The 11210-nt window shown below is 37.0% G+C and overlaps 1 long non-coding RNA gene across 1 annotated transcript; it reads left to right on the top strand.

Moving 5' to 3' along the window:
• The first annotated feature begins 1814 nt into the window (after window positions 1-1814).
• LOC142350673 (uncharacterized) lies at window positions 1815-10858 on the top strand. The gene is made up of 2 exons (XR_012760893.1): window positions 1815-2228; window positions 10413-10858. It is a non-coding gene; the product is annotated as an uncharacterized LOC142350673 (long non-coding RNA).
• The last annotated feature ends 352 nt before the right edge of the window (window positions 10859-11210 follow it).

Raw genomic sequence — 11210 nt, 5'->3', positions numbered from 1 at the left:
TCAGTCATCCCAGAAATAGTCATGTTTCTCCTCAAGAAACTTGATATTGAGCAAAGGATTTTAAATTGGGATTTAAAAAAGCCATTAAAGCCGAGTTGTGGGTTTAATTCCGTTAATTAATTAGATACTCAAACTTACTACTGAAGTCGACCTAGAGTCTTTTGCTCCGTCAACCAACGGTCTTATCATATTCTTAGCACGGTCAAAAAACGGTTTTTTGATACTCTAGGTGCGGTCAACCTACGGTCTTCTAATACTCTTGGTACGGTCAACCAACGGACTTTCTATAATCGTGTTACAGTCAAACAAACGTCTTTTCATGCTCTTTTAAAGATCAACCAAATGTTTTTTTTTCATTCTCGTATTACAGTCAACCAAGCGTCTTTTCATGCTCTTATTACGGTTAACCATTTTTTTCCATACTCTATAACGGCCAAAGAAAAGTCATTTGAAATCTTAATTAAGAGGAGTTCGCAAGTGCCGCATATTTGACAAATGGGTAAAACTGGAAGGGCCGTTAAGATGCAGAACAACAAAGGAAGGGTTGCTTTCCGAAAATCTTTGGAAAATCTTATTTTGTCATGAACAAAAGATCGCTATCGAGATAAAATTGATGACCCCCAACCCCTTAAATTAATGGTTACCATCTCCTTCACAATCCAAAGCACTCAACAAGCAATTCGTTAGAGAAAAAATTTTGCTCCCCAAAAGTGTATGTAAATTGAAGGGGTTACAGGCGCTGATGGAGTTTAGAATTGGTCTCGTTATAGCGCTTTGACTAGTTCACTTTCTGGATTGGCACAACTAAAATGGGTATATTGGCATAAACTCAATAAAACAGCAGAAAATGACTGTGCCCCACTTACATTTTGCATCATTTGGGCCCATTCCTATTGCAAAAATTACAATTCCGGGGCAACTTTTTTGGACAAAACAAAATCTCCTCTGCATGACTAATTCTTGTATAGCATTTCATGTGGTTGAAGCAAATAGTTCCAAAGAGTTGCAAAAGTTGTTTTTCAAAAATCATGATTTGAACTGCTGATTTCTTTGTAGCGTCCTCCAGGAAAGCGCTCAATCAGTCGAACGAGGCTTGAGGAAATTTATAATGGGTAAGTGTTTGTGATTGTGTGCCTTTGCGTATGTGGATGTGTGTATTGCTCTCTCAAAATAATTTTACTTCTTTCTTCCTCACACTCCTCTCTCTCATCTCTTCACCTTATCCCTTAATTTGCCCTTATTTGTGATGAGTCAATGTGTTTAAACGAATGATAGCTCTTCCCAGAATCACTCCTGTCTATCCCCAGGGGTTTTGCGGTAGAGCCATTGAATTTAAAAGGAAAAAATATATAAGATACACATCATGCCTTCTATATTTTAGAAAACACTGCTGCTTAAAAGTAGCCGTGTTCCAGTGGGCTAGCGATAAAAAGATCATTAAAGGCTAGAAGTGGGTAATTTTTGTACCCTAAATACTATATATAGTCAGTCTGACTACTAAAGTTGACCTAAAGTCGTTTGCTAGGTCAGCCCACGGTCTTTTCACATGTTTACTACGATCAGCCTTTGGTCTCTTCATACTCATATTATGGTTAACCAGCGGTCTTTTCGTTCTCTTATTACGGTCAACTAACGATCTTTTCATTCTCTTATTACAGTCAACGAACGACCTTTTCATGCACTTTTTACGGTCAACCGACGGTCTCTGCTTGTTCTCCTGTGTGTATTTGCGTTTACGTTTGTGTCAGTGAATGTGTATGTGTGTTTGTGTGTGTCTATGAATGTGTCAATGAAGGTAAGTGTGAGTTTGTTTTTTGTATATATGTCTGTGTTTTTCTGTGCATGTGTGTGTCAGTTAAGGTCTGTGTCTGAAGGCTGGGGAAGTCGTTGACTCGCAAACAACCGATTGGTGAAACTTAAAATTTTGAGAAACGCGTCTTTTTTCTTTTATTACTTTCTTCTGAAATATAGTTTCTACAAATATCCACTAAGTAATTTAAAAAATTCAGAATTAAATTCACTAGTTTGTGAACGTCAGTTACACAAGTTGCGAATTTTAATTACACAATTTGGGAGCTTATTTTACACTCCGTAGCTTATAATTACCTAAGAACGTGGCTCAATAACAATTTATAATCTTTAATCTTTATCGGGTGTAGTTTTATTTACATACAGAACAACAAAGGTTTACAACTACGAAATATTATCACTATTGTCCACATACACAGGTAAGAAAAATTTTATGGCAGATTTAGGAGAAATTCGGCAAATTAAATTTACTTCTTCCTCGCTCTCCTCTCTCGTTCTTTTACCCCTTTGATCTGCATTTTTTTATTTGTTTTCAGTCACTATAATTAAAGTCAGTCTTCCCATAGTTAGTCATGTTTCTTCTCGAGAAACTTGTTACTGAGAACAAGATTTCAAAGTGGGATTTAAAAAGCCATTAAAGCCGAGGTGCGGGTTTATTTCCGTACATTAATTACATAGTCAAGCTTACTACTAAAATTGACCTAAAATGTTTTGCTAGGTTAACCCACGGTCTTTCCATACCCTAATTGCGGCCATTTCACGGTTCGTTTTTTCATAGTACTGTCAACCCATGTTTTTTTTCATTGTCTAAGTACGGTTAGCCAATGGACATTTCATACTCTTTTTGCGAACAACCAACGTTATATTTTCATATTCTTATTATGGCCAAAGATCTTATCATTACACTTATTAGGCTGGAGAAAAATCCTTTCAAGCACTCTTTAAGAAGAGTTGACCAGTGCGGAACAATTGACAAATGGGTAGACCTGGAAAGGACGTTATAAATCAGAACAACGAAATAAAGATTTCGTTTTAGAAATTCTGTGGAAAAACTTATTTTGCTATGAACAAAAGTTCGCTAAGAGGAAGTTATTGATCACAGACGACCTCAAACTATCTAATATAATGGTAACCGTCTCCTCTACAATCCAAAGCATTCAACAGGCATTTCTATAAAGAGAAATTTTTGCGCCCCAAAAGTGTATATAAATTGAAGGGGGGTTACAGGCGAGTTTAAATTTGGACTCGTACAAGTGTTTTGACTACTTCACTTCTGATTTCGCTCAGCTACACTGGATGGGTTGACATATAGTCAATAAAACAGTGGTAAATGACAGTGGTATATTTTCAAAGTCGTGAACTGAGCTGATAATATTTTCCCTAGTATCCTCCAGGAAACAGCTCAGTTTTATAGAAAGAGGTTTGCAAGAAATTGTGGTGTGCCTGTGTCTGTGTAGTGTGTGTGTGTGTTTTGCTCTCTCAAGCTATTTTTACTTCTCCTTCACGCTCCGCTCTCGTATCTCTTCAACTTATCCTGTAATTTTCCCTTATTTGCGATGAGTCAATGTGTTGAATCGGATGATCGTTTTTCCCAAAATTACTCCGCTCCTCTCCGAGATTTTTTCTGGGGTGCCATTGGTTTTAAAGAGGGAAAGTATATACAAGATACACATCATGTATTCCATACTTTAGAAAGCTCCACTGCAAAAAAGTAAGTCATATTTCAGGAGGCGACCATATGAAAAGACCTTTAAAGCCCTGAATTGGGGTGGTGCCCTGCCATAATTACTAAAGTCGATCTCACTACTGAAAAATGACATAAAATCGTTTTCCAGGTCAACCCACGGTCGTTTTACAATCTTATTACGGTCAACCAACAAAATTTTCATATTTTTATTTTGATTGACCAACGATCGCTGCGTGTTTGCGTGTGTGCGCGTTGTTTGAATGTGGGCGTCAGTGAAAGTGTATGGGTGTTTGTTTTTGTGTATGAGTGTGTCAGTGAATGTGAACGTGAGTTTGTGTGTCTGTGTGTGTGTGTGCGTGCGTGCGTGCGTGCGTGCGTGCCTGTGTGTGTGTGCGTGTGTGTGTGTGTGTGTTTTGCTCTCTCTCAAGCTATTTTTACTTCTTCTTCACGCTCCTCTCTCGTATCTCTTCAACTTATCCTGTAATTTTCCCTTATTTGCGATGAGTTAATGTGTTGAATCGGATGATCGTTTTCCCAAAATTACTCTGCTCCTCTCCGAGAGTTTTTCTGGGATGCCATTGGTTTTAAAGAGGGAAAGTATATACAAGATACACATCATGTATTCCATACTTTAGAAAGCTCCGCTGCATAAAAGTAAGTCATATTTCAGGAGGCGACCATATGAAAAGAATTTTAAAGCCCTGAAGTGGGGTGGTGCCCTGCCATAATTACTAAAGTCGATCTCACTACTAAAAAATGACATAATATTGTTTTCCAGGTCAACCCACGGTCTTTTTATATTCTTATTACGGTCAACCAACAAAATTTTTTTTTTTTTATTTTGATTGACCAACGATCGCTGCGTGTTTGCGTTTGTGTGTGTGTGTGTGTGTGAATAATGGGGAATTCTTTGAACTGCAAACAATCGATCGGTGAATTATAAATTTTTGAGGAAACTACACTAATTTATTAATTTTTTTAGTCTGAAATATAGCTTCCACAAAAATCCATTAAATAATAAAAACTAAAGTAACTAAATTTTCAGAATTAAAATAACTAGTTTATGGACTAACTAGACACAGGTAAGTAAAATTTTAAGGACGAACTAGGCTAATTTTGGCAAATAGTCAAATTGTGTGTAGTGTGTGTGTGTTGTGTGTTGCTCTCTCGATTAAAATTTACCTAGTTTTCAATCCTCTCTCGTTTTTTACCCATTTGATGTGTATTTTTTTTTATTTGATTTGAATCACTATGTTAACTTTTAAAGTCTGTCTTCCCTAGAAACACTTATGTTTCTCTCCGAGAGTTTTGTTAATAAGCCAAGGGTGTCAAATTGGATTATAAAAAGACCATTAAAGCTGAGGTGTTGGTTAATTTCCGTATAATCATTGCATAGTTAAACTTACAACTTAAGCCGACCTCAAGTCTTTCGCTAGCGCAACCCACAGTCTTTTCATACTCTAGTTACTGTCAACCAATGGTCGTTTCATACTCTCGGCACGGTTAACCAACGGTTTTTTCATCACCTTAGGACGGTGAGCCAACAGTTTTTCATACTCTTATTTTGGTCTAACAACCGTATTTTCATACTTTTATTATGATCAACCAACAGTCTAAGTGTAATTGCGTGTATGCGTTGTGTGTGTGCGCGTCAGCAAAAGTGAATGGGTGTTTATTTGTATGTGCGTGTCAGTGAAAGTGAGTGTCTGTTTGTGTGTGTATGTGTGTCAGTAAAGGTGTTTGCGTGTATGTGTTTATGTGTGTATGCGTGTGTGTGTGTGTCAATTAAGTTGTGCGTGTGTTTGTGTATGTGTGTGTGTGTGTGTGTGTGTGTGTTTGTGTGTGAATAATGGGGAAATCATTGAACTGCAAACAAACGATAGGTGAATTATAAAAGTTTGAGGAACCTACCCTTATTCATTTACTTTATTAATCTGAAATATAGCTTCTACAAAAATCCATTAAATAATAAAGAAAAATCTTCAGAGTTAAAGTAAACAATTGGCGGACTTCAGTTATACAATTCGCGAAATTCTAAAAAAAATTGCGGGCTTCACCTACGCTGCGTTGCTCATAATTACCTAAGAAGGTGGCTCACAAAGATTACAATTTGTAAGCTCTAATCTTTTTGGGTGTAGTTTTATCTACAAAGTGAACAACAAAGGTTTACAACTAAGGAAATTATCACTATTGTCCACGTACACAAGTACAAAAAATTTACGGCAGAATTAGGAGAAATTTGGCAATTTAAATTTACTTCTTCCTCACTCTCCTCTCTCGTTCCTCTACCCCTTCGTTCTGTAAATTTTCCTTACTTGTTTTGAGTCTCTATGTTAACTCGTAATGCCAGTCTACTCAGATTTACTCATGTTTCTGCTGGAGAGTTTTGTTATTGAGCCATGGATTTCGAACTTGGATAAAGAAATACCATTAAGGCTGAGATGTGGGTTAACGTCAGTACAATAATTACACAGTCAAACTCACTATTATAGTCGACCAAAAATCTTTTGCTAGGTTAACCTACGGTTTTTCATACTCATAGTACTGTTAACCCACGGTCTTTTCATTGTCTAAGTACGGTCAACCAACAGACTTTTCACACTCTTATTACGAACAACCAACAAGTATGAAATTTTTAATTTTTAATTTTTTTTTAATTTTTAACGCCTTTTATTTTTTAACGCAAAAGTCTCTCCGAAAGTTTTCTACAGACCAAGGAGTCTCCCACGGCCATATACTTTCTTTTTTCCTTTTTTATAGCTCTTTAAACGGCTATACTGAAGAGTTCTGTACTCTTGTCTTCCCCCAGTGATTATGAAATTTTTATCGTGTAAGATCTGACAAATTTCTGACAAAGCCATCTTGCTAATAGCCTGTAAGGGGATGCATCTTCTTATCAGATCTGATAAGAAGTTTCTCAGATCTTATACTATAAAAATTCCTCTTGTAAGTTCTTACACGATAAAAATTCTGTCTTCTCAGATCTTACACGATAAAAATTCCTCTTGTAAGCTCTTACACGATAAAAATTCTGTCTTATCAGATCTTACACGATAAAAATTCTGATAAGCGGATTTTTTTTCTCATAAGACGTCCTATCAGATCTTACACGATAAAAATTCTGATCAGGCAAATTTTTATCTTGTAAGTTGTCTTATCAGATCTTACACGATAAAAATTCTTGTCAGCAGAATTTTTATCATGTAAGATGCTGACTAAAGATTTTTATCGTGTAAGATCTTACAAGATCTTACACGATTAAAATTCTTAGTCAGCATCTTATCAGATCTTACACGATACAAATTCCGGAATCACTGGGGTCTGCACTGACGGTCTGGAAAGTGTATAAAACAACATCGAAAATGCAGAATTTAGTTTGATCAGAATATACAGTTACTGCTGCTCTAAGAAAATAAGAAATGTTACAAAGATGTAAGCTATGAATATATGATTAGAAGAACAGCTGGGAGAATCTGACGTTCTTGTTTATAAGGAGGAACCAATTGAATTTGTGACTAGAACACCAGTTATTATGCAGTTAAGGCTCCTATTACATATTCTGCATTTTAGAAAATGATTTGAACAGTATGGAAACTCTGAGCTGCAAAATTCGGCCAAAAAGCTTTAATTTAGCAAAAAAAAATCTTGATGTTGTTCTGTTGCAGTCTGAATCTTCTACAGGCATAGTGAATCGGTATTTTTTAAGATGGAGACAAGATTTTTCTCACAAAAAGTGTCAGCACAACAAAATTTGTTTCGTTTTTTAAGCTCTATGGTGTGGAGGTGTCAGGACAAAATACCCAATGCCAAATTACCCAATGTGACAAAATACCCAAAATATACCCAATATTTTATTCTAACGTTGAAACTATCAGAACGCTTATTTAGCATAATATTTAGCTTGTGCATTTGGCTAAACTATCAACCTAACTGCGAGAAATTAAGCTTGTAAATTTGAGTGCTAATTTGTAATGGGATTATCGAACGAAAAGATCAAACGGAATAAATTGGGTACAATGGTATTGGGTATTTTGGCAACTTGGGTATTTTGGCATTGGGTATTTTGTCATGTAACCGGTGTTGAATAAAAACAAAAATAGTGGGAACTCTTAGACAAGTCATCTATTGTTTAATGTTACTACTATGATTTCACAATTTAATCAGTTGCAATCAAAAATGTTATATAATTTTTGCTACTCCGATATAGATTTTAACATGGGAAGCCTCTGCACAGTTTTCAACAGTTTTATGAACGATGAAGCAAACCCATCAACCGAGAAACTGGTGAAATTTTCAGTCCACAAGAGCTCTTTTGTTTAAAACGCATCGAGAAATTGCTGGAAAGAACAGCTTCAACTGTCAGACAAGAAACAAAAGTTTCAAAACTGATTAGCAACAATCAAAAACTTGAGGTTGTGAAACGTTGTGAAAAAAAGATAGCGAAACGTGCTAACTTAAAGAATCCCCAGGTTGAGGTCCAGACCCAAATTGGTTTATGATCAGACCCAGTCGAGCGCACACCCGTGTGTTCCCAGACCGAATTTAAAGGGTCTGAAAGGAAGTTCAAGCGCACTACAGTCTGGACGATGGTCTGGAAATGGTCTGATCATTGGTCGATTTGGTCTAAAAAGTCTGATCATAGGCGGATCCGAGCGCACTTGGGTCTGATCAGAGCCGACTTCGAGTGCAATTGGGTCTGATCATAACCTCTTCGAGCGCACTTTTGTCTGATCAGAGGCGACTTCGACCGCAATTGGGTCTGATCATAACCTCTTCGAGCGCACTTGGGTCTGATCAGAAATGTTTTCGAACGCAATTGGGTCTGATCAGGGTCCATTTCGAGCGCATTTTTTTTTCATTTTTTTTGTATTTTTTATTACTGAGAGATGTATGCTCGGCCAAGCGGCAGCCACAAAGCAGCGTTCTGATCAGAGATCCATCATAAGTCCGATAGCTCTGATCAGAAAAAAAAGGAGTCCAGCTGATAGCATAGACGGGACCCCTCCAGAAGAAACTTTGATCACCTGGAGACCACGATGTTTCAAATGGAAAGCTGTCTAAACTCCTCCATTGAGTCAGAAATGTACACTAAATTGTACACTAAATAAAATTTGTTCTCAACAGTTGGGTTTCGTTTCCTTTAGCAATTTTTTTATAATTGATTTTTCCTTAGATGATTTAAATACTGCAAACATCAGAGTTTATGAAAAGAATATATTATAGCAAAACTAGGAGATTTTTTCATAAGTAAAACTTTTCTCTGATCAGACTATTTCGAGCGCACTTGAGTCTGATCAGAACTGGTTTCGAGCGCACTTCAGTCTGATCATAAATGGCTGCTAGCGCAACTGGATCTGACCATAAATGCTTCGAGCGCAACTGGGTCTGATCATAACTTCTTCGAGCGGACTGATCATAGTCTGATTAAGGTCTGGGCAATGGTCTGAATTTGAGTCTGGACCATGGTCTGAAGATGGTCTGATCAGAACACCTTCGGTCTGAAAAGTCTGATCAGAGACCTTTTGTGTCTGGAAAGTCTGATCAGAGGTATTTTGGGTCTGGAAAGTCTGATCAGATTGAATTTCCGTCTGGAAAAACTGATCAGAGATAATTTCGGTCTGGAAAGTCTGATCAGACGAAAATTTGGGTCTGGACCTCAACCTGGGTAAATAAATAAATAAATAAATAAATAAATAAATAAATAAATAAATAAATAAATAAATAAACAAATAAATAAAAAAAAAATAAATAAATAAATAAATAAATAAATAAATAAATAAATAAATAAATATCAAATCACCTAAAGAGGAGGATTGATCCCCCAACTTGATAAAAAGATTCGAAACTTGATAAACCTCGATAAAATATGCATGATCTTGAGATATCTGAAAAATGTTGAAACATGCTGCCAAGAACTTAAAATACCAACATTTCATGGTGAATCTTGATAAGTTCTAATTCAAATCTTATCTAGATAAACGAAGAAAATCTCATGACAGCTTTCGACCAAATCCTGATGACAGATTTCAACATTTCCAATTGCCGTTTATTGTATCTCGTGCCAAGATAGAAAACAAAGTGATCTATAATAGATACCAGGGGACAAGTGTTGCATCACTATTGTTGTAAAAGTTGTTAATTTCCATTTTATATCAATTCAAGTCCAATAGATCTCGTTAATTAAACTCAGTATGTGTTGTAAACGACAGGACAAAGCTTCAAGTGGATATTTTAGCATGATATTAGGGGTCCTTCCCATTATAGTCCCCCATGAAATCATAGCCCCCGTAATGGTATAGTTACTATCATTCGGGGGGGGGGGGTATAGTTAGTCTGACCACAAAGCTGGGGGGCGGGGGCTATTATGGAAAAAACCCCGAAATTAGAACCCCAATTAGTCCGCACTCCGAATGTGTGTGTGTGTGTGGGGGGGGGGGGGGGTCTGGAAGTAGATTCTGCCCCAAATATGCATGTGTTCTTTATTAGGCATACGAGATGCACTTAAATTTTTCTTAATATACCGTAATGGTATAGTTACTATCATTCGGGGGGGGGGGGGGTATAGTTAGTCTGACCACAAAGCTGGGGGGCGGGGGCTATTATGGAAAAAACCCCGAAATTAGAACCCCAATTAGTCCGCACTCCGAATGTGTGTGTGTGTGTGGGGGGGGGGGGGGTCTGGAAGTAGATTCTGCCCCAAATATGCATGTGTTCTTTATTAGGCATACGAGATGCGCTTAAATTTTTCTCTCCGCATTAATCAGAATACTGGGACAAGTATCGAATTTGCTTGCCTTGCCGTGATCTTTTCTCAAATGGCATAAACAGGGGTAAACAATAACAAAGAGTGTTTACCCCCAATCAACCAAATATGATCCCAGTTTTTCGTAATATTCCTGTATCCTCTCTGTTTCAGAACTGTGAACACAAAACTCGAATAACCAACTATCAAATATGCTGTGGAAAATTGCACTCCTTGCCCTGATGGTTGCGGTTGCTCACGCCGACTACTACGCCAGGCGATCCGACAACAGTCCGTACAGACGAACACAAAATGACTTCTTCCAACAGAGACAACAACTACCTGAACTGTGGGAACGGGATGCGTTTGACTGGGGAGAACGGGCAGTGGAATGTACCGCAAACTCTCAGTGTAAAGGCGCACGTTATTGCTGGAATAATAATTGCGTCTAGAGGAATCGACGTGAAAACTATAAAAAAATTTAACGAGTTTGGTCACCGCTACCAATCAGAATGTATATAAAAGACTACCAATTGATATCATAATTTAATTATCATACTTTTTTGCTTTCTCAAGCTACATTTTTTCATGCTGAATTCAAATCTATTTCCATTCTCTTGTTTGGTTAATTATTCACTTAAAGAGTACAGAAAAATCATGCCTACAAACTCGACTAATTTTTTCCCGAAAAATATGTAAGAATTAAAACCGCTGAAAACAAATGAGAGGATAAATCATATAATTATCCGCCTTATGAACTTAATTTTCAACGCATTCTTGACAATAGTTCAGCTAATTCTACCCAGTAAGCCAATAATTGTGTAAATCTTCCACTGATTGATTTTTTTCCGGGGCTGCCAGAGCATTTCTAACTTTTCTCAACCTTTTTAATCACGCTTGAAACAAAACTTCAAAACCCTATTTTTTTGTTGCTTTTCTGAAGCATTGAAAGCGTCAAAAACAAACAAGTAA

The sequence above is a fragment of the Convolutriloba macropyga genome, chromosome 12, assembly GCF_964194025.1.
Source record: "Convolutriloba macropyga chromosome 12, txConMacr16.3, whole genome shotgun sequence".
NCBI classification, from domain to species: Eukaryota; Metazoa; Xenacoelomorpha; order Acoela; family Convolutidae; genus Convolutriloba; species Convolutriloba macropyga.
The sequence above is the reverse complement of the archived record's forward strand: the minus strand, read 5'-3'. Positions and strand labels throughout refer to the sequence as shown.